We start from the raw sequence: 25,804 nt of genomic DNA, 5'->3' as shown, positions 1-25,804 counted from the left end.
ACCTTTGAAATTCAATGAAAAAACCATAGGTTTCACACACGTTATAGTTAGGAATTAGCATTTAAAAAACCTTGCAAATTCACTGAAAAAACCATAGGTTTCACACACGTTATAGTTAGCAATTAGCATTTAAAAAACCTTGCAAATTCACTGAATAAACCAGAGGTTTCACACACGTTATAGTTAGCTGGTCATTTTACTCGTAAAAAAACCAATGAAATTCCCTCGTTATAGTTAGTTCAGCTAACTATAACTCGCGCGCCCGCAATCCACTGCTGATGACGTCACATATTACATCACTCATGACATGGTCAGTGACATCACTGATGACATCACTGATGACATCTCAAATGACATCACTGATGACATCACTGATGACATCATCCTTGTGATAGAGTAGCACATCTTCTCACACTCTAATATAACCTTTGATAGACTGACTAAAAATGTAAGAGTTCCATTCTCAAAACCATACATACTCCAATACCAATAACTACATACCCAATTATTAACTCTTAGGTCTACATACACCTCCACTCATTCACCTGTACAGTCACTCATACTTACAGTCACTCCATACAAAACTATCATATGCATTTATACACCTGTATAGACACTCACACACCACCAATCATCCATACAGGTACTCTCACACCTAGTCAGTCATGCAAATAATCACACTCCAATTTACTCACCTAGGGAGTGAAACACACTCAAGTTCACTTACTCATAAAAATAGTATCACATTCTTACGCTCTTATAGAATCATTGATACAAGCACACACTCATTCATACAGTCACTCTCACAATCACACACTCTCACATCTACCCACTTATATACTCTTACACGCATATATACTGCCTTTCACATATGTAGTTAGTCACAAATGTACCACTGCCATATACATTCAATCCCTAACACACCCATACATTCACTCACTCAACCATACAGTCCATTACAGATGCAGTCTTAAAATCATGCACCCATAGAATCACCCACTCACACATCTATGCATAGAGTGACACACACCCTACCCACACAAACACTCATGAACCCATACAGATACTTAGACAACCAATCAATTACCCATATAGAGAGTCATATAGTTGTTCTCAAACCCATGCAGCCACTTATACACCAACATACAGACACATACACACATTTACAAAGTTTAGTCACTAATCTGCAGTAAGATACATTTAATGACTAACTTAAAGAATCATGTTATGCACCACAGAAAATCATCCATTTACACACTTGTACACCCACTCATTCTTAAACAGGCCTTTCCCTATATATATTAAACATATTGAAATGTTTCAAAAACACATACTCACTGGATGATGTCATCAGTGATGTCATCAGTGATGTCATTTGAAATGTCATCAGTGATGTCATCAGTGATGTCACTGACCATGTCATGAGTAATGTAATATGTGACGTCATCAGCAGTGAATTGCGGGCGCGCGAGTTATAGTTAGCTGAACTAACTATAACGAGGGAATTTCATTGGTTTTTTACGAGTAAAATGTCCAGCTAACTCTAACGTGTGTGAAACCTCTGGTTTTTTGTCGGTGTTTCAAAGGTTATATTATTGTGTGAGAAGATGTGCTACTCTATCACACAGATGATGTCATCAGTGATGTCATCAGTGATGTCATTTGAGATGTCATCAGTGATGTCATCAGTGATGTCACTGACCATGTCATGGGTGATGTAATATGTGACGTCATCAGCAGTGGATTGTGTTTTTTTCAGTGAATTTGCAAGGTTTTTTAAATGCTAATTCCTAACTATAACGTGTGTGAAACCTATGGTTTATTCAGTGAATTTCAATGTTTTTTTAAATGCTAATTTTTTTATTTTTTTTTATATTTTTGAAATATTTCTTTTTAAAAAACTTCCCTATGTATACATTTATATATTATCTGTATCCTTTAATTTGGTGTGGCTTTTTTTTAAAAAAAAATTTTAATTTAAAGTTGAACAGCATAGTTAATATCTTCTATTAAGTTATGTCCACTTTTTTTTTTATATAAATTCTTGGGGTGCGCGCTCAGAGCGCGCTCCTAGTACGTTTGCGTAGATTTTTCATGAATTCCGGCGTACGTTATTTACGTACGCATACATACGTATTACAGCGCGCTTGGAGCGCGCACCTAGTACGCATGCGTACGTACGCACGCTTACGTACATCGTACGTACTCCACGCGGTATACTTCCGTATATGCATAGAGTACGCGCACTGACGTTTACGCATACGCGCGTGCTGCGTACGCGCGTTACGTACGCGCATAGTACGTAAGCGCATGCGCGCATACGCGTTCGCGCATGCGTAATTGTACCGTGCGCGCAGGGAGCTTGCTCTGTGCGCGCACGTCGGGATATGTGATGAATAAAACAACACTTCTAATTGGTTTTCATTACTTTCAGTTTCAGATTGTTTCAACACCACACCCAATCCCCTCATGGCAAGTCATGTGATCCAGAAACATCACTTTTCATTGGTTCAAAGTACTTTCAGTTCCAGATTCTTCCAAAATCACACCCACCCCCCTCATTGTTAGTTCTGATTCCCTAGGAGAAGGAGCTAATCTGTGTGTTGAGATACAATGGCAGAGCAGCAGCCTCCTTCTGAGAGTGAGCAGGACACTCTTGAGAGACAGAGGCAGAGGAAGCAGAAAAGCTCCTTTATATGGCAGTTTTTCACGTTTCCAGAGGGACAAAAGAAGGTGAATGCACCAAAGGTCACCTGCAAACTGTGTCAGTGCGTCTTGTCACGTGGGAATCCTAACAAGAAGTATTCTTTTAGTATTCATACTATGACAAGACACGTTGAGAAAATGCATCCAGTGACTTTTCGTCGAGCTTCTGGAGCAAACCCTCCACCTGCTCAACCGACGACATCTGCAGCAGCTCAGCCGAGCACATCTTCGGCAGCTCTGGCAAGCACTTCTTCTGCAGTGGTGCCTTCACCTTCTACCACACCTCTGGATATTCGTCCTTGTTTTTTGAGGATGACTACTCCCTGCATGGATTGTGGTCGTCTTATTACTTTGGGTGAGAGCAGTATTGATCTCATTCAAAGAAAATTTGAGGAGCATCCTTGCGAGAGGCCATAATTTTCTTCTTTTTTTTTTTTTCGTTTTTCTCTTCCTCTGTCCCTACATTAACTCAAGGGCTCTTTTTAGAGCCACCTAAAATCAAAACACCACAACTTGTTTTTTACAATCTATTTCTTTTTTGCTTTTTTTTAGAGTGCGCGCACCCAGCGCGCACCCAATGGGTTTAAAAAAAAAAAAAAAAAAAAAAACATTTTTTTTCACCTTTACTATACTAAACCATCAGGAACTCCTTGAAAAACAGAGGGGAGTGACAAAGTAATTAAACAAGAGATGGTGTACATTTCACAGATGAACGTAAGACAGTTTTCCTATTAAACTTTAAACTCTGCATCAGTATTTATGTATAGGTAACCAAAAAACAATAGCTCATTTTAGTGTTGCATTTGAATTGGCTGTATTTACAAGGAGAGGAAAAGACACACAGAGAGGCTTATCCTCTCCTTGTAAATATGGAGGAGCACCCTGCGCCACTAGTACATCAAGAAAATTGACGTAGTGGTGGTGCAGGTGGCTTGTAAATGTGCCCCAGAGATGTTAAGGAAATTAAGGGTAAAACAGACAAACCAAGAGTGACAGATACAGACACAGAGAGCAAACAACTGAGAAGGAGTAAGGCAGTTAAAAAGACTAAGACATATGGATACAGAAAAAGAAACATGGATGAAAAATTAGTGATGGAGGTAGTAAAGGTAGGGGAGTAGTATAGAAGGAGTGAGGAAGTTACAAAAGAGTAGTAAAGCAGGAAGAGAGAGTGAGAAGAGAAATGAGAAAAGTAGAGTAAGGACAGGTGAAGAAAAGGAAGCATAAAACGAAACCAGTGACACATACAGATATGTTAAACTTACCTGACCATCAAAATAAATAATTTAGAATTAAATGTTTTTATTTAATTGCAAAGATAACTGAATAACATCTTTAAATTTTCTTTCTAGTTCTGTAAAAAAGAAAAAAGTATTAATATTCAACAATACACTTTATTAAACAGTACATGTTTTTTCATATTTAGCAAAGCAATTTTTTGCCCTTTTTTTGCTGTTTTCAGAATGTTTTGATTTTCACTGAAAATAGTGAAATCAATTGTATTCATCATTTAACAGCGGGCAAAAAAAAAAACAATCTGAAAGATTGTTTAAAAAAGCCCCAAATGTATCCTCACTAAAACATACCTTAATAGAAATGTTAAAAATACCTTTTAAGAAGAATAACAATTTCTAAAAAATAACGTCTGTAAACCTTGTTGCAAAAGAACATTTTCCAAAATAATATCTGTCAAAGAAGTCCACAATTGTTTGTTTTACCTTTCCTTATGGGCAAATGATAAGTTTTAAATCCCTTTTGAGAGAAATATCCAATTTTAATCCTTTGAAATTTTAATAATGCTTTCTTCCAATGATGATGTTAGTATTTAAAATTTGGGTTTCAGAAAAATTAGGTAAGAATTGGGTAAATCATAAGGCAAACGTTGCTTGAAAATCAATTGAGAATCATTACACAGTGTCCATCCTTTTGCACATTTAAGATAAACTGTGTAATGACCAGAAGTTATAGAAGGTCCATCATGAAAAATTATTGCAACTGCAACAAAAGTTTTTCCAGATATTGATAATTGTTGTCCTGTAAACTTCTTTATTAAAGTGTTCAGTTTTTTTCCATCAGCTCTACAACGTTGCATCATTAAAATTACATACTGTCCATATTTCTTTAAAAATAACGTTGATAACATGTCTGATTTACATTGAGAACATTCCATGTTGTTATTAGCATCTTTAACTAATTTACTAAAAGTCACTGTTTTACTCTCTGGTAATGGTAAATATATGAACCTTTCAGAATCAACATTACTACTGCTTGTGTTCATACAGTTATCACAACAATGTTCCCATTTATAAGAGACACCAAATACATTTTCTACTTCTACCCCTTCATCTTCCAGTACCATCAGGATATACATCAATAATTCCTGTGCATCTTGCTGGACATTTTGTGTAAACTGTGTACGTCCAGAACATACATCTAAAAGATTTCTAACATCAGAAGCACTTTCTATTTTAGTTTTATCATTACTCAGCTTCTCATAGAGGAGACTCAGCAAAGAACAGAACCTTTTTTCTTGATTTAGTATTATCTGCTCTTGCAAACTTTCAAGATAAAATACAACATTCAGCACTACATTTGCATAGCAGTTGCCACCAGAGCTATTTTCAAAATGACAACCAACAACCTCTTCAGCATTCTCCTTTTTCTTTTTGCTTGCAGTCACATCACTATCTTTTTGTTTTCTCTTCTGTACACCCTCATTACAGATCTCCTCAAATCTCCTTTTCCGACAAACAACACGTTTTTCAAACACAGGAGACTGACCTAAATGAGGAGCATAGCTTCTTCTTAATCTATTATACTCCTTTACACAGTTTGCATCAGCACTTACTTTTGAATCATCAAAGTCTATCATGAATACACCAGATAATTTTTTCACGCGTGACAAAGCAACATATGCCATACCTTCTTTAAACACACTAGATCCAATGTTTACAAAAGCACTATCTACAGTTAATCCTTGAGACTTGTGAATAGTTACAGCATATGCTAGAGAAAATGGAAACTGCTTCCTACGCACATATAAGTCTTTCACAAGCAAGAAACGAACTGAACAACGACAAATGTCTTTAACCTCTTGTATCTGATCAAATTTTATTTTTAAACATTCAATTCCTACTTTTTTCTGGTAATTAATAAAACCCACAACTCTTCCCATAGCTCCATTCACTAAACCTTTCTCTACATCCAAATTCCGTCTTAAAATTACTCCACAGTTCATACACACATAAAGATTCTTTTCCAAACCTGCTGTTTTTGGAATGTTTTTCTCCAGAGAATCCAATTTAGTACCCAATTTGCCTGTCAATATAACAGTTATTCGTTCATGTTCTATTTTATCCACAGCTTCCAGTTTTATAATCTCTTCATTTTCCAATTTCAAAAGTTCTTGATTGAATACAGAACATTCATGTAGTGTTGGCATTAAGCAGATTACAGTATTTTTTTCTGCAATTTTCTTGTATATTTTCTCTAGAACTATTTGTTCTGTTGGAAACAAATTACTCAGCAATCGACTCTCTAATGCTTTTCTGCCATGTTCTGTGAGTAGTCCAATTCTTATATCTTTCAGAATACTTGCATAGTCCTCATCATTGGCTTGCCTCATATTGGTAATGAGTTCCTTATACTCAAAATGTGTCCAAATATTTACATTGCCTATACTTCCTAATGACTTTTTTGTGTCTTCATGTGTAAGTGTATGGAATACCAGTTGTCCTTAACTGGAGTAAGTTGCAAAAGATCTCCAAAAACTATGACATGTTTTCCTCCAAATAGGATGTCAAAGTCTGTCTTCAGAATTTGCTGCATTCTTAAATGCACAAAGGCAAGCATTAAGTTTGATACCATGCTTACCTCATCAATAATCAGTACTTTCATTTTCTTCAAGACTCTTGAAACTTCCAAGCATGCTTCTCCTGCTAGTTTGTGGTACTGTATTTTGTTCTCATGCTCTACTGGTAACATTAGCAAACGATGTAAGGTAACTCCTTTGATGTTATACGCTGCTAACCCAGTTGGAGCAGTAACAACACAAGACAAAATGGAATCCATTTTCTTCTGTAGGTAGCTTCTAATTACATTGATTAAGAAACTTTTCCAGTTCCTGCTTGTCCACTTACATACATTCTCATTGGTTCAAAAGATGTGCATAAGCACTCTTTATTTTCATGTAGTAATCCGTGATCAATTTTTTGTCTGACTTCTTCATTAATTTGTTTTTGTTCTTCATTCAGTTGATCTTCCAAATATGTTAAGTCTACAAAATCTTCCTGAGCTTGATTCATAGCTGTTTCCACTTCGTTCATGGCTATTGCTGCTTCATTTTTGATGATCGGTTGTCCTAGAGGATCTTGACTGAATGTCCCAGAACTTTGTTTGTCTAGAGAACTGTCTCTAGCTACTTCAGCTGCAATTGTTGCTTCTTGTTCAATTTCTTCATTTAACATTTGAACATAAGTTGTGAAAGTACTGAATTCAACGTTGTCTTTATTAGCATTGAAGGAATCTTCATAGCTCTGGAATTCTCCAAGTAGTTCCTCCTCTGTACGCCATGGTTTAAACAGCTGCAAAAGTGCCAAGTAGTAAAATTCCTTTTTGTCAGGAGTGTCGCAACTCAGCTTCCGGTGATTTATCAAACTTCCTTTTGTTTGCTTCACCAAACATCCTTCCTCACCAATGACTTTATATTTTCCATTGTTGATATCTTCTGTGACATTCCGTTTAAAAATAAAGTTCTGCAGCACTTCATAGAGACACATGTTCTCAAGGTGATGACTTCTTTGTGGATAATATGTGTCCAACATGTTTGTTCTTAAAATGTCTGTACTTTCTGGTTCGAACTCTGCTAAATACTCAATTTCTCGAATAGATTTCAGTACCCGATTTCGCATTCCTGCAAGACCTAAACTTGCCCAAATTATTCTTCTGGATTTCGAGTACAGACTTGCAGATGATAACCTATCTGAGCATTCGTAGGATCCAATTTCTCGATGCGATAACATCTTTAAACTGAAACTGTATAGCTTCTTACTGACAGTCTTCTCGTGAGAAATCTCTTCCCACATTTCCTTCAATTCCGTTTTCTCAGATTTAGTGATGTAAGATGTGACATAGCGAGCAACAGCAATAGAATTGTCAGCCACATACTGTATATCCATGTTAGCATTCCAGATGGATAAAATGACTGGGTTGTAGTCATTTATATATTTTTACTCTTCTTTTCTTCTTAGGTTGTAGGTATTCTTAGGCGATTTTCTTGTAATGGTATGTCGCACAGCTGACATAAAACTGTTTACTCTTCCTTTTGATAGAACAGGTCGTGGAAATCCAAATCGACATTTTGTGTAGAATTTATCTTTACTCTTGTACTTCCGTCGACAGTATTTTCCACACCGATGACTTTGGAATCGTAAAACTTGCTCTTTTAAATTTTACTCTTCTGTGCTTTTAGGTATAGCACATGTTGCATATCCTTCGATGAAACTTAAAACTGCATCATCAGAATCTGTTCCAAATTTTGGAGCATCCTTCATCCACAACAGCATCTGAATATGAGGAGCACCTCTGGCTTGGTACTCTTTTCTCCAAAAGAAATCCACAACTTCTCCAAGAGGTGGATTTTTTTTATTGCAGATGAAGGACATCATAGCCTCAAATCTATGATTGAAATATCTGCAAATATTAACCGGATCCAATGAGCACAGTTCTCCTGCTGTCTTGTATTCGATGTTTTTAATGTTTGAATTTGCCTCTCGAAGAAAATCCAGAAGATCATCCCAAGCATACTCAGCACAGCTTAGGGTAAGGAACCATGTAGGAGTTCCTAAATTCCGTAACATACATTTCAATTCTCCATGGCGTCGGTACCAATATTCATTCGTCCCACGCTGACAAGCCATCAAATTGATCAATTGAGATTCCAAATGATCATCTCGCTGTTGAACTTTGTTCATAAAATCCTTTGCAGTCACATTACGTAGATGTACTCCGGTTTTCAAAATGTGATTTACTGCATAAGATAGTGCTGACAAGTCACTTTCAAATAAAAGATGGAACAAATATGGAATACTTTGACGAAATCTCGGATCTTCAGCATATAGTCTTGTAGTCCGATACTCAGAAGCAGGAATCTGTACTGGACGTTCATCATATCGTCCTCCTTCTCCTTTAGGAAACAGCTGGGGAAAACAACGAGCTTCCAAGCTCTCTTCCCATACACTCACGGGAGTTCCTTGTGCTTTCTTCATCTGAAACAGATCAATAGCGTTTCCCATAACTTCTTTAGAATGAAGAGGATGTATGCTGAAATGTTCATAAATTTCTTCTTCTTTTGACTTATCCACTTTTTCAAGTTGCCAGTTGGTATTCCTGTGTCTTCTAGTATTTCTTCTTCATCCATATAAATGGCTTCATACCATTTATTATTTTTTTTCAAATACAAATTTGCTCTTTGTACTTTTCGTACATCCACCAGCTCCTGCCAAATTTTCTTATTCTTTGTAGGTACACCATTAACCAGAATAACTAATGGTTCAGTTTCCAAAGTATCTGCATCAATTTTTTCCATATTTTTTTTCAAATCCAATGGCAAATAGACAACTCTTCCTTTTAAACCTCTCTGTAAATCCGAAGGAGGTAATTTGCCTGTTTTTGGCTCCATACATACTATGGTCTGGAACGGATGAACACATTGAATGAGTATAGACTCATACGTATTTAAATCAGAAAGTTCTGGAGGAATATCAACCAATTCTAAATTATTATGTACAGCTCTAGCTGGCATTCTATTTTCTTCTAACTTGTAATAACAGTATTTACAAATACGCTGATCTTCACCCAAATCAAAACAATTTTCCAGAAATATATATGTTGCAAAATCTTTCCACTTATAATTATCTTCATTTTCACCTTTTTTTATACAGATCAACATTCCTTGTTTGATTTTTGTAATGGCTTCTCCGGCAACATATACAAGTAATATTTGGTCTTTCATTAGAGATGATAGTAAATTTTGTCATTTCATCCTCAAAATTTTTACTAACAGTGAGTTCTACATTCTCTTCCACATTTTCATCAATCACTGTATCATTTTCTGCACTTTCTTGTTCTGGACCAAAGTAACAAAACTGAATCTCATCAGTAACCTTCACTACATCTGATACAGATCCACGGAACAGAGCATTATTCAACTCATTTAACTTTAGTGCTGGACTTTTAGCAAAATACAATGTTCTTACAAACTTTCTCATTTCAGTATGATGAACTGCCAGCATCCTAAAATGGTGAAAAACACTTTGACACACTTTCCGAGATAGACAAGCCAGAGAATGTCCTTGCAAACCAGAATTCTCTCTCACTCTGCATGGATCTAGTCTTTGAAGCACCTTAATCTTCTGTTTAACACTCTTTTTACTATATTCTCTTAGAAAGTCATGTAATTTATCAATAGATTCCTGACGCACAGTACAAATACTACTACAATTCCAAGTGTACACTGGGGCTTTAGGACGTCTTCCCATAACCTCATCAGCCATCACTTGTTCCTCATTTCTTGGAACCATTTTCTCCTTTTCCATTACACACCCATCCTTAACTTCATATGCTCTACCATTGGTGTCAACTGCATGCAACAAACTATTACTTTGAAGATAACTCTCTTCATTAAAAAATGGTTCAGTACTTGAACTATGCTTCCATTCCCCTAAGAACACTTTACAAAAGTTTTTTTTTTTTTACTTCTCTTTTCCTTTTGCTTTGTGACTTCATTGCATTGACTAATTTATCTAATCTACACATCCTGTTCAAAATTAAAATGAATAGTTTTTTTTTATTTCTAATGCCTTGGTAACAATGTTTTCAATTAATTTCTTTTTCTTAAAAAATTTTGTTTTTTTCTGAGATTTTTTCATATCCTTCAGCAAATTTAACATCACTCTTCTCTGAAACATTTTTCGACGAATGTTTTTAAAATCTATTTTCCGTGTTAAGTCACTCTTCCTAACTTCTGGGTCTATATTAGCATTTTGTTTTTGCTGTCGACTCTGTTGTTGTTTTGTACTTGAAACACTTATTGAATGTATCTTCCGATCATTTTATTTTTTTTTGAAGATATTTTTAAAAAAAATCTTTATTTTGCTTACCAGAAGACTTTTTCTGTTTTCCAACACGTGCTTCGCCTCCTATTTTTTTTTTATCAGTCGTCTTCAAATATAGTTGTTGTTTCTTTTCTTTTGTTTTTCTTGACTTTATAGGCATCTTTATATTTTTTCACTGTTGCTCACCAATACCTGCAAAAAACTAAAAAAAAATACCTTTATGTAATTTAAATTCATTACATTTTTTTTAAAAAAAACTTTTCAAATCCTATCACATGAGCTGATCCTTTGCTACGAGTCAAACTCTTACAAAATAGAAGAAACATGAATTAAATCTCTGACAACAATTCCTGTGTGCACACAGACTCATGGTCTGATTCTAGGCAGAAAGCAATATTTCCTTTGGCAAATTGAAAGCACATTTACTACTGGGGTAGAGCAAGTGGTAATTACGGTAACAGCCTGACACATGTTCCTTCTAGTTTAGACAGGCAAAAAGGAGCACATGTCCTTTACAGCTTCTTGAGACCATGACCATGTGTTAGAGGGTGAGTGATTAGACTAGAGCAAAGGAAATGAGCCTTGGTGACGTTGAATCTGTTTGCGTTACACACTGCTATCTGCAACAGCACACAGAGCTGACTAATACACATGGGAGTGTAGCAGAAGCTGCTGCGTGTGTGCAAAGAGTGTGTTTCTGGAGACTGTCTATTGTCAGCTGCAACAGACATCTGCATGGAGACTCCCACAACTGCATGATGAGTACAGACATAGGTGTAAGAGTACATGTGTGGTAAGGGTTAATTGGAATTTTCAACATGTAAGAACCACCTCAGCCATTGCAAGAATTGATGAATAATCTACCATGCTATTTTCAAACGTGTTTAAATTTGCATCACATTTTTGAGATACTGCTTTCTGCTGATTGCTAACCAACACATTGGAAGAAAACAAGCAGAGCCTTTCCTGAATGTGCAAGTTTTTCTGATCAACAGCAACACAAATTAAAATGCTAACAACAATTCCTGTATGCACACAGACTCATGCTCTCATTCTAGACAGAAAGTGATATGTCCTTTGGCAATTTGAAAGCACATTTACAACTGGGGTAGAGCAAGTGATAATTACTGTAACAGACTGACACATGTTCCTTCTAGTTTAGACAGGCAGAAAGGTGCACATGTCCTAACAGCTCCTTGAGACCATGACCATGTGTTACAGGGTGACTGATTAGACTAGAGCAAAGGAAATGAGCCTTGGTGACGTTGAATCTCTTTTGCGTTACACACTGCTATCTGAAACAGCACACAGAACTGACTAATACACATGGGAGTGTAGCAGAAGCTGCTGCGTGTGTGCAAAGAGTGTGTTTCTGGAGACTGTGTATTGTCAGCTGCAAGAGACATCTGCATGGAGTCTCCAACAACTGCATGAAGAGTACAGACATGTGTGTAAGAGTACGTGTGTGGTAAGGGTTAATTGGAGTTTTCAACATGTAGGAATCACCTCAGCCATTGCAAGAATTCATGAATAATCTACCATGCAATTTTCAAACGTGTTTAAATTTGCATCACATTTTTGAGATACTGCTTTCTGCTGATTGCTAACCAACACATTGGAAGAAAACAAGCTGAGCCTTTCCTGAATGTGCAAGTTTTTCTGATCAACAGCAACACAAATTAAAATGCTAACAACAATTCCTGTATGCACACAGACTCATGCTCTCATTCTAGACAGAAAGCGATATTTCCTTTGGCAATTTGAAAGCACATTTACTACTGGGGTAGAGCAAGTGATAATTACTGTAACAGCCTGACACATGTTCCTTCTAGTTTAGACAGGCAGAAAGGAGCACATGTCCTAACAGCTCCTTGAGACCATGACCATGTGTTAGAGGGTGACTGATTAGACTAGAGTGTTACAAAAAAACAAGCTGCCCCTTTCCTGCGAGTGCAAGGGTAATAGAGCAAGACCAACCGGAATGAAAACTCTCTTTACATTTCCTATGTGCTCACTGTCTCATGGTATGATTCTAGGTAGAAAACAGTATTCCTGAGTGATACCAGTACACATTAACTTATAATGAAGTCATACTCCATAATATATAACATGTTCAAGCCACTTAAATATCTTCCTTTACATAAAATGTTAAACACAACTTTTAAAGTGGTAGGAAAATGTACCATACTATTTTCAAATGTGTTTGCATTCGCCTCTCACTGATCAGTAAATGATTTCTGCTGAATGCTAACCATCACACTTTAACATAACAAACTACCCCTTTTCTGTGAGTGCAAGGCTAACAGAACAAAAGCAACACAAATTAAATCTCTGTTAAAAAATCCAGTGTGCAGACAGACTCATAATGTAATTCTAGTCACAAAACAATATTCCTCACTAATACCACTACACCTTAACTTACAGTGAAGACATACTCCATAATATCTTACTAGTTCTAGACAGTTAAATTTCTCCTAAATCACAAAATGTAAAACACAACTTAAAAACAAGAATGAGAATTCTATTATTTATATCAAATACACCACATACTTCCCCTCTCAAACTCATAACTCACCTTTAAAATTAATTAGCTGAGAAAGAAATGTGGGACTCAAACAGCAGATTATCAGAGCCAGAATCTCAGAGCTCTACACCTCTCTCCTCTCTGCAGAACCAGTAAATGGCAATTTTTCCCTCTCTTTTTTCCCACATATACATGTTAATGTTAAATCACAGTCCTTCCCACATTTTTTCAAATGGAATCACACATTTCTATTGGTTGCAACTTTCAACCCCTTTGCAAATCATCCCTTCCCCCAACATGACTTCTGCCTGCTACCATAGCAACAGCTCATGGAACACTGGTGTGAGCACAGAGGTCAGAAGTTCAGCAGACATTGTTTCAAATCAAAACAGCAAGAGTACTTGACTTTTCAAACCTAACAGCAAATCCAAAGTAATGTTCAGTGGGAACACATTTTTCTGTACCAATCCAAAACATGCTTTTAAAAATGTAAACATACAGCCTAGTTTTAACTGTAAAATGGTTTAAATCAGCCAATGAGTTCTTTTTATCAAAATAAAGTGTGTATGCCTCCATTTTCCAACTGTGTTTCTTTTCATATTGCCATTCTACTGAAAGACACCTTCTGAGTGCATCCAGATCTCCTTGAAACATGTTCACAGTGTGGATTGTAGGTCATAGCTATGTCTTCTGGAGTGAAAAATTTGCAGAAAAAAGAGGTATGGTGAGAGACCTTGACAAATGTAGACATTAAATGGATTGGTCAGAGAGGGTTAAAGTGGCACCAATTAATGCCCTTGGTGAAAACCTTTCTACATCTCCCACAGCCTAACCTTATTATTGTGCACTGTGGTGGAAATGACCTAGGCACTTTAACTGGGGTAGGTCTGGAAATGCTTATTAAGGACACCTTTGTGCAATTGATGTCGCTTTTTCCTCAATCTGCCTTTGTATATTCTAACATATGCCAAAGGCAAAAGTGGAACTGGTCCAACCAATTTTGTCCACAGATTGACAAAGCAAGAAAGCACGTCAATAAGTCTGTTTCTGCTTTCCTCAGAGACTATGGTATGGGTTCTATATACCACAACAACTTGCGTTACAACATGCAAGACATTTATAGAGGAGATGGTGTACATTTCAATGATGAAGGGAACAGAGTCTTCCGCTTGAACTTTAGACTCTGCATCGGTACTTATTTGTAGGTACCGAAAAACACTCAATGAACACAAGGGCTCTTTTTAGAGCCACCTAATATCGAAACACTTAAAAGTGATTTTTATTACTTTTTTTTATAATGTTTTTTTTCGGGTGCGCGCTGGGTGCGCGCACCGCGTGATGTTTTTTAGGTTTTTTCGGGTACGCGTAGAGGGCGCGCACCTCACGATGTTTTTTAAAAAATTTAAATCTTTTTTTTGCCCTTCATGGTCCTACTGTGCCCCCCAGACTAGGGGGTCTACAACTCTACAACTCCCTACCCTGCCCCCTCTTCACGGTCTCCACCTTTCCTTTTTAGTGCGACAGACAAAATGTCGGCCGACACTTCCTGATTTTGACCGATTCGAATGTTTACTGACATCTAACAACCACTCAGAATGGCGCTCGCGCACGGCAGGGTGCGCGCACAGGGCTTGCTCAGTGCGCGCACGGTACGCGCGTATAGATATTGATATGCTTTTAAATGCTATTTTCTCAGGAAATACTGAACAGATTTACACCAGACCTGCAAAAGGCACTTCCTTAACCTTATGGCTACCTCTCTGCCAAATTTCAAGTAATTCTGTTCAGCCGTTCGGGCTGTAGCTGTGTCTAAAGGTCCTATGGGAAAATGCATGGGGAAAATGCATTTTGGGACCCCCCCCTTTTTCTAGGCCCCCGCTTGACGATTCACCCCGAGACTTTCAGGGTAGGAGCTGAACGGAGCGCCCCATTAGTTTTGAAAATTTCGCGAGGATTCGTCAACCGGCGCCAAAGTTATTCAAAATAGAATTTTGAGATTTCCTATGGAAACGTGGTCCTAACTATAACTATCTACTGGCGACCGCCAGTAGATCATATATATATATATATATCCAACACACCTCCTCCCAGGGAAAGAGTGGAAGCCACACGGGGGACAGTCAGGAAACAATTTAATCAGGTGAAATCAGCATAATGCATTTCGGCCTTCACTGGCCTTCATCGGATGCTTCAAATGTTCAGGTGGCTCTGAAACAACAAATTTGAAAGTCCTGCCCCTTCCCCATTGGTGGGGATCCGCTCCGCCCCCTTTCCCTCGTGCTTGCTCACCAACACCGCAATTAGTAGAAACTGCAGGTCCCAGGATGCACCAGGTAGGTGCTGCAGGGGGGATAGACTGTCCAAGTGGAATGGCGGTATTGGCAGGGCATCCCACGTTGTAACAGATTGCCAATAACCTGTTTCAAATAATTCCGCTATGTCTCCTTGTGTCCCCAAACACCGCTGCAGCCCCGCGTTCCAGGTCACCATGCAGGCAGAGGCAGGAGTGTAGAATACAACCCGCCCTACATATCGCTGCCCTCCAAGTGCCCCTGAACGTTGAGGCGGGCCACGGACTTCCCGATACCTCGGGGTACAACCAAATCTGCCGCAGCAGCTGCCAGTATGGTCCGCGTCCATCTTGCGCAGCGGGAGCCTCCGAATCACGTTACAGGCAGCCGTGACAATATCCAACACACCTCCTCCCAGGGAAAGAGTGGAAGCCACACGGGGGACAGTCAGGAAACAATTTATTCAGGTGAAATCAGCATAATGCATTTCGGCCTTCACTGGCCTTCATCAGATGCTTCAAATGTTCAGGTGGCTCTGAAACAACAAATTTGAAAGTCCTGCCCCTTCCCCATTGGTGGGGATCCGCTCCGCCCCCTTTCCCTCGTGCTTGCTCACCAACACCGCAATTAGTAGAAACTGCATTAAAGACATTAAATGGATTGGTCAGAGAGGGTTAAAGTGGCACCAATTAATGCCCTTGGTGAAAACCTTTCTACATCTCCCACAGCCTAACCTTATTATTGTGCACTGTGGTGGAAATGACCAAGGCACTTTAACTGGGGTAGGTCTGGAAATGCTTATTAAGGACACCTTTGTGCAATTGATGTCGCTTTTTCCTCAGTCTGCCTTTGTATATTCTAACATATGCCAAAGGCAAAAGTGGAACTGGTCCAACCAATTTTGTCCACAGATTGACAAAGCAAGAAAGCACGTCAATAAGTCTGTTTCTGCTTTCCTCAGAGACTATGGTATGGGTTCTATATACCACAACAACTTGCGTTACAACATGCAAGACATTTATAGAGGAGATGGTGTACATTTCAATGATGAAGGGAACAGAGTCTTCCGCTTGAACTTTAGACTCTGCATCGGTACTTATTTGTAGGTACCGAAAAACACTCAATGAACACAAGGGCTCTTTTTAGAGCCACCTAATATCGAAACACTTAAAAGTGATTTTTATTACTTTTTTTTATAATGTTTTTTTTCGGGTGCGCGCTGGGTGCGCGCACCGCGTGATGTTTTTTAGGTTTTTTCGGGTACGCGTAGAGGGCGCGCACCTCACGATGTTTTTTAAAAAATTTAAATCTTTTTTTTGCCCTTCATGGTCCTACTGTGCCCCCCAGACTAGGGGGTCTACAACTCTACAACTCCCTACCCTGCCCCCTCTTCACGGTCTCCACCTTTCCTTTTTAGTGCGACAGACAAAATGTCGGCCGACACTTCCTGATTTTGACCGATTCGAATGTTTACTGACATCTAACAACCACTCAGAATGACGCTCGCGCACGGCAGGGTGCGCGCACAGGGCTTGCTCAGTGCGCGCACGGTACGCGCGTATAGATATTGATATGCTTTTAAATGCTATTTTCTCAGGAAATACTGAACAGATTTACACCAGACCTGCAAAAGGCACTTCCTTAACCTTATGGCTACCTCTCTGCCAAATTTCAAGTAATTCTGTTCAGCCGTTCGGGCTGTAGCTGTGTCTAAAGGTCCTATGGGAAAATGCATGGGGAAAATGCATTTTGGGACCCCCCCCTTTTTCTAGGCCCCCGCTTGACGATTCACCCCGAGACTTTCAGGGTAGGAGCTGAACGGAGCGCCCCATTAGTTTTGAAAATTTCGCGAGGATTCGTCAACCGGCGCCAAAGTTATTCAAAATAGAATTTTGAGATTTCCTATGGAAACGTGGTCCTAACTATAACTATCTACTGGCGACCGCCAGTAGATCATATATATATATATATATCCAACACACCTCCTCCCAGGGAAAGAGTGGAAGCCACACGGGGGACAGTCAGGAAACAATTTAATCAGGTGAAATCAGCATAATGCATTTCGGCCTTCACTGGCCTTCATCGGATGCTTCAAATGTTCAGGTGGCTCTGAAACAACAAATTTGAAAGTCCTGCCCCTTCCCCATTGGTGGGGATCCGCTCCGCCCCCTTTCCCTCGTGCTTGCTCACCAACACCGCAATTAGTAGAAACTGCAGGTCCCAGGATGCACCAGGTAGGTGCTGCAGGGGGGATAGACTGTCCAAGTGGAATGGCGGTATTGGCAGGGCATCCCACGTTGTAACAGATTGCCAATAACCTGTTTCAAATAATTCCGCTATGTCTCCTTGTGTCCCCAAACACCGCTGCAGCCCCGCGTTCCAGGTCACCATGCAGGCAGAGGCAGGAGTGTAGAATACAACCCGCCCTACATATCGCTGCCCTCCAAGTGCCCCTGAACGTTGAGGCGGGCCACGGACTTCCCGATACCTCGGGGTACAACCAAATCTGCCGCAGCAGCTGCCAGTATGGTCCGCGTCCATCTTGCGCAGCGGGAGCCTCCGAATCACGTTACAGGCAGCCGTGACAATATCCAACACACCTCCTCCCAGGGAAAGAGTGGAAGCCACACGGGGGACAGTCAGGAAACAATTTATTCAGGTGAAATCAGCATAATGCATTTCGGCCTTCACTGGCCTTCATCAGATGCTTCAAATGTTCAGGTGGCTCTGAAACAACAAATTTGAAAGTCCTGCCCCTTCCCCATTGGTGGGGATCCGCTCCGCCCCCTTTCCCTCGTGCTTGCTCACCAACACCGCAATTAGTAGAAACTGCATTAAAGACATTAAATGGATTGGTCAGAGAGGGTTAAAGTGGCACCAATTAATGCCCTTGGTGAAAACCTTTCTACATCTCCCACAGCCTAACCTTATTATTGTGCACTGTGGTGGAAATGACCAAGGCACTTTAACTGGGGTAGGTCTGGAAATGCTTATTAAGGACACCTTTGTGCAATTGATGTCGCTTTTTCCTCAGTCTGCCTTTGTATATTCTAACATATGCCAAAGGCAAAAGTGGAACTGGTCCAACCAATTTTGTCCACAGATTGACAAAGCAAGAAAGCACGTCAATAAGTCTGTTTCTGCTTTCCTCAGAGACTATGGTATGGGTTCTATATACCACAACAACTTGCGTTACAACATGCAAGACATTTATAGAGGAGATGGTGTACATTTCAATGATGAAGGGAACAGAGTCTTCCTCTTGAACTTTAGACTCTGCATCGGTACTTATTTGTAGGTACCGGAAAACACTCAATGAACACAAGGGCTCTTTTTAGAGCCACCTAATATCGAAACACTTAAAAGTGATTTTTATTACTTTTTTTTTATAATGTTTTTTTTGGGGTGCGCGCTGGGTGCGCGCACCTCGTGATGTTTTTTAGGTTTTTTCGGGTACGCGTGGAGGGCGCGCACCTCGCGATGTTTTTTAAAAAATTTAAATCTTTTTTTTGCCCTTCGTAGTCCTACTGTGCCCCCCTGACAATTACTAGGGGGTCTACAACTCCCTACCCTGCCCCCTCTTCACGGTCTCCACCTTTCCTTTTTAGTGCGACAGACAAAATGTCGGCCGACACTTCCTGATTTTGACCGATTCGAATGTTTACTGACATCTAACAACCACTCAGAATGACGCTCGCGCACGGCAGGGTGCGCGCACAGGGCTTGCTCAGTGCGCGCACGGTACGCGCGTATAGATATTGATATGCTTTTAAATGCTATTTTCTCAGGAAATACTGAACAGATTTACACCAGACCTGCAAAAGGCACTTCCTTAACCTTATGGCTACCTCTCTGCCAAATTTCAAGTAATTCTGTTCAGCCGTTCGGGCTGTAGCTGTGTCTAAAGTTCCTATGGGAAAATGCATGGGGAAAACGCATTTTGGGACCCCCCCTTTTTCTAGGCCCCCGCTTGACGATTCACCCCGAGACTTTCAGGGTAGGAGCTGAACGGAGCGCCCCATTAGTTTTGAAAATTTCGCGAGGATTCGTCAACCGGTGCCAAAGTACCCTGAAAGTCTCGGGCTGATTCGTCAAGCGGGGGCCGAGAAAAAAGGGGGGTCCCAAAACGCGTTTTCCCCATGCATTTTTCCATAGGACCTTTAGTTGCAGCTACAGCCCGAACGGCTGAACAGAATTACTTGGAATTTGGCAGAGAGGTAGCCATCAGGTCAAGGAAGTGCCTTTTGCAGGTCTGGTGTAAATCTGTTCAGTATTGCCTGAGAAAATAGCATTTAAAACCATATAAATATCTATACGCGCGCACCGTGCGTGCACTGTGCGCGCACCCTGCCGTGCGCGAGCGCAATTCTGATTGGTTGTTAGATACATTTTTGGTGAGAGAAATTATTTAAACAAACCACCTTGAACGTTAGCTGCTCGCATTCTGTTGGCCACATACTTTCACTCTATATGTTTACTAGGATTGGAGTGCAATTACACAAAGTCGCATAATGGTATAATTTTAGGAATTACGAAAAATGACGCCAGCATAATTTAAATTTCTCCCAGGCCTAATCCTGCCATGACAAAAGGAAATCCACACACTAGTGCTGGATTTGAATGTGCCATTGTCTGGGATGACCTAGTCATGTCCATGCCATCAGTTGTTCCTGCTGCTACATCCTATTTACACTCCTGCACTGCATGCAGGCTCTGTTTAATGGGAGAGTCTTTACCCTTACCATCATGCCCACACAAGGATTTATTTGGATTTTATTATTTTTTTAAAACACCTCCAGTACCATTGTGAGCCACATAAACACAAGATATTGTTTCTGACTACGCTCTTTCTTGATTTTAGCCGATGCATAAGCATGTTAGCCATTGTAGCTGTGGTTAGTATTTAAAATGGGCTAAGGAGGAGTCTCAAGCTTTGCTTTAAAACAGCTGACCTGTTCCACAGCTGCTGCTGTTCTCAGGAGATCTTCACTGTTACCCAAGTTCTCATCTTGCAACAAAGTTCCCTCTGCCATGTACTCTGGAAGGGGCAATCTCTGTGCAAAAGAAAAAGGCACATGTTTAATGGACCATTACCGTCTTGTCCATCTTCATCATAGAATCATAGAATAGATTATCTCCATTCATGCAGAACATAATTCCCAAACTTGACTTTTCCTTCCTAACGCAATATGGTCCCCATACCTATGAGTAGAAATACATCACTTCCTGGGAAGGATTTCCCTTTACTTTTTCTGCAGCCGATCACCATCTTGGCTAAAGGTATGTGTACTGTGCTTTTATATCATGTTTTTGTATATAGACCTGCCATAGCGGTCTTGTTTGCTGTTTTCCCATTTTTTTAAGATCACAAGCGTATGCTGAGCATACGGGATTGTGAGGGCATCTGGGGCTTACAGGGAGCCTGTGACAAACTCGGGGATTTTATTTTGTGGATTTCCTATTTTGCTAGCAGTTCTTGTAAAGTGCAGGGACTCTTAGAACTTTCAAAATGTTTTGCTGTATGGAATCAGATACAGGCTCTTCAGTCTCCGAATTGCAGGGATATGGCAGAAGTCCTAAAGACCATTTTTTCCATCCCCTATTGTTACAAACTGCAGTTTCGATGCAGACAGATAATCAGATTGCCCGCTCCTATGTGACCGGCAGGGCAGCATGTGTCCCTCTCAGTTTCTGATTCCCCCGTAGGATTTGCCTTTGGGCCGAAACCCATCTCCTGTCTCTCTCAGTATTCTATCTTCTGGGGATGGAAAATGGCCTGCTGATGCTCAGAGATGGTGACTTCCATCCACTGTGACTTTGTGACTGGATCTGGCAATCTTTCAGTTCATCCTCTGTCAGTTCTGTCACCACCAAGGAAAATGCCTGCTTCACCACTTGCAGTCTGGTTCTGTCCTGGAGAGTTTGCGCAGTTAATGCTCTGGCTGTAGCCTGGCACAGTGGTCCTCATGGTTTTCCACCCATCCTTTTTCTCCCTCAGTTGGTTCAGAAAATGGTACAGGACCAGGCAGAGATTCTGTTGATTGCCCCGGTTTGGTCGAGGTGCCCTTGGCTCCCTTGTTTTATCCATATGTCAATCAGGCACAATTGGGTTTTGCGGATCCATCCTTCGCTGTTGCATCAGCCACTTCTTTCCCTGGACACTCTTTGCAGGTTGAGGCTAGCGGTTTGGCAATTGAGAGGCTGTCTCTCTTACAACAGGGGTGTTCTTTGAATGTTGCTGCATGGCAACAGTCCCAGAAGCCATCTACTCTTACAAACTATGGCTGTCATTGGAAGAATTCTTCTGCCTGGTATCAGGATAAGGGGTTGTTGTCATACTCTGGCATCCATACGGCTGTATTGGTGTTCCTTCAGGGTGGTTTTCAGCTAGGTCCAGCTGTAGTCAACGGGCAGCTGGTCAAGCTTTTCAGGGGTCTGGTGTTTTGTCTGTTGCTCCTCTGGCAGCTCACTTGCTGAGGAGTTGCTTTCTTATGTGCCCTGTTGTTTATTCCCTGGTGCCTCTTTGGGACCTTTCACAGGTGCTGCAGGGTTTGTGGGGTGCTTAATTTGAACTTTTGGAGTCTGCAGACTTCTAGTTTCTTTTGGCCAAGGTTGCTTTTGTGGTGACCATTTCCTCTGGTTAGAGAGGTAAGGGAGATATTGGGGCATTGTTGTCCCCCCGTTCCATTCATTCAGTTTTTTTCTGGAGAAGGTGGTGCTTCATCCTAGTCCTCTCTACAGTGGTGTCCTATTTTCAATAAATCACACTGCCCTCGGGAAGAGGGTTAGATGTTTGATGAATGGATGGGAAAGGGGATTTGGGGAAATGTGTGACAAAGACAAACACTACACCAGGACTGTATTCATCTGGACGATGAGCAGCACATCATTGGCATCAATCTATTGAGGAAGGAAATTAAGAAATGATGATGACACAGTACCGTTAAACGCATTGCAAATAGTACTTCTGCCTCAGAGACCCAAATTATAAGATATCTAAATGTTCTGTCTTCTAGGTTTGAAAAAATGTAATTATGGAGAAGTGAATCCACCCAGTTCTAAAAATATGATTTTTAAAAGAAAATTATGCTGTACTGCAAAATGTGGTAGTTCATCTGCATTCTCCTCAGGAATGTCTATAACTCTTGGACCGGTCTGCTAGGTTAGCAGGAATGTTAAACTCAGGTTTTGCCTTACGTTTGTGCAGGAGACGAAAAGTCCTGCGTACTGTAAAATAGAAACTGCATTATAGAGTCAAGGAGAAGGACAGAAGGAAGGTAAGCCTAATCAGGAGTCTACCAAGAAGACTCAGAGGCAGAGCAAAAAACAAGAGATCTCAGAGTTTTGTGTTTTGTCACTAGTGCAACCCACACACTCAGCAGCATTTCCCAAATCAACGCACCTCTCTCCAATCCACATAGCTGTGTACTAGGCCTTAAAGTCATGGTTTCCCTTTGAAGTTGATAACTTCTTTCTTCTAGCTGTTGATGAGGTAGTGCTGCCCTAAGTTCTACCATCCTCCTCCTGACTCCGAGTAACTCCACCCCAGTCCTGATCTGGACAAGATAGACAGGTAGTGCGCTGCTGTTGAAGAACACTATTCAACGACTCAGATATAGTCAGGGCTGGACACTCTCTTGAAGGCCATAAGGCAACAGCCACTTCAGCCAGGGCAGGATAGTCAGTGTCATCTTTCTCCAAGACTTGAAACCTTCTCTCCATGGCACTGGTGCTACTTCATGATACCTATTCAGCCACTTGCTTATTGACTCATCTACTAGATTTTACTATTCCTGTTTCTTATGTTCTCATCCCAGTGTGTATGACTTAAAATCCTACATTCTTAGATTATACCACCCCTCTAATGCCCTCTTTTGGCATGTTACACTTACCCAGGGTTTCATACTAACTTTCAATTATGCATGGAGTAACTTGTCCCATTAAAACTATATGCTTCTTCTATGGATCTCAATGTCTTCAAGAGGTGTACAGTAGACTACTGGGCATGTATTTAAAAGAACATTATCCGCTGAATTGTCATAATACAAATAAAAAATGGGATTGTGTAATACATGCAAGAATCAAGTCACTCTTGAAGATTTCTCCAAAAAGTATTTGCAAGAGTCAGATCATAAAAGACCATGATTTTCAGATTTAGGGTGGACCAAGAAAGCAATATTTACAGTTTGGGGCTACACTGACACTCCTCAAGTCATGCTTTTAAACCTATTCATGGGTTCTGAAACTGCACACTGCAGCTCACTTGAAACAATTAATTCTTAAGGAAGTAGTGTAATTTCTGTGGCAGACTACTGTGGCATTACCTAAAAGTGAGCTATGCCAATTGGTGTTAACCATTTCTTATGCAAAAAGGACAATTGATGGACAGAATGCAGAACAATGTCATACATTCACCCCAGTACAGAGATCTGGGCCCAAAGCCATTGTTTTTTTGCTCAGCATGTCATTTCCAGTTTGGATCCAGCCATATGCAAATCAGTCTTGACTCTGCACCCAATGGGAACAGTCCAGTCCGAACCACCAGGCCAGGTCCTCCCTGGACTGGACATAAGCATCCTTGGACCAGTTTCACCCCTCATCAGCCAGGTAGCTTGACTCCAGTGGCATGGAGAGCAGGGGACCCAAGTCTGGGCATACCTGTCCCACTCGGGGTGACAAATGCAAAAAGAACAATTGATGGACAGAATGCAGAACAATGTCATACATTCACCCCAGTACAGAGATCTGGGAGTAAATCCATTGTTTTTTTGCTCACCATGCCATTCCAGTTTGGACCCAGACATATCCATTTCTTAGCCATGTTTCAGCATCACGGCTCATGCACAAGGAGTTTTTCGGTGCCCGAAATAAAGTATGCCAACAAATCCAGTCGAAATAAATTAGTAATGGTACAATAAGATGCACTTTCCTACAATGATAAAAGCATATAATACATACAAATTACTGGGATAAATGCAAGCTAATCATAATAGTAGGCAAATAGCTTGCATAACTGCTCAAAGACATTCAGATACATTGTGCTTGAGATTTAACAGTCATGCTCAACTAAGAGACCCAGTGGCAGATGGTAGTATAGTGATTAGTCTATTGGCCACTATGTCTAAACCATAAACCCTGAGGCTGGTTCAGTGGCTTGGCCCTGCACCTGGGGAAGAAAGAGACACTTTATATGAATAGGAGAGGGGACACACTCTCCCTACTTCATAAGAGAAAGGAAAATGGGAATCCCCTGCCTAAAATAGAGGCTTTCCTTGCAAAAAAAACCCTGCAAATAATGGGAGAAAGATAAAATATATTGTTCCTTTTGTTAGGCCCTCACCCACTCCATTAGTGGCATGCCTCTTCATCGGGTCTCATCCTGGTTCTTAAAAGGATAGGCTTCAACCATATTTCAGGGACCACTTTGGAAATTTTCACTGCTAGGGTACTCAAAGATATAAAGAAAATACCTCAAACCATCCTTGGTTTCCCTTTAATAACAATTGTTTGGATATGGTTAAAAGAAATCTCAATTGGGGGTAAGGATATAATGGACCACTAACCCTAACAACTCGGCAACATGTTTCAGCCCCTATAATAAGGCCACTTGGGTCCAGGGCTTTAATCAGAACATCACATGCACACTGCCCAGATACATACACTCCACTCAAAAGCATGCAGTGCTAACTTGTATGCAAGGTACTTGCCTTTAAGTAGCAGTATTAAGTCTTGATTCCCTACTAGGGATTTCCTAAATAGCCATAGGGGTCTTCCTCAAACGGGTCTTCCAAATACATAAAAGAGCATCAGGCTACCCTTGACGAATGTGTGATTGCAGGGGCACCCCCCACACCCCCATGTGGCTATTTAGGATAGCCACATGTGCAATGTGATTACCATCTGTTGCCAGATTGGAATTGATGGGGCTTCACTAGCCTTCCAGGGGTGGAATAGGGCCAGGTCCAGGACATGAGGCCAAGGCCTTTTGTTTTTTGGGGGTGTTTAAGTAAGCTTGGTGTGCAGACTTCCCAGCTGTGTAATTTGCAGTACCCCAAGAACCAGCTGTTTATCTTTCCAGGAGTCGAGTATGCCAAGGTGTTATATAGAACAGTATAAGTCTGAATCTAGCATTAAGAAGAATAGAGTATGCAGTTCCTCAGAAACAAGGG

This window comes from Triturus cristatus, chromosome 12 (assembly GCF_964204655.1).
Source record: "Triturus cristatus chromosome 12, aTriCri1.1, whole genome shotgun sequence".
NCBI classification, from domain to species: domain Eukaryota; kingdom Metazoa; phylum Chordata; class Amphibia; order Caudata; family Salamandridae; genus Triturus; species Triturus cristatus.
This window is presented reverse-complemented; position numbering follows the sequence as displayed.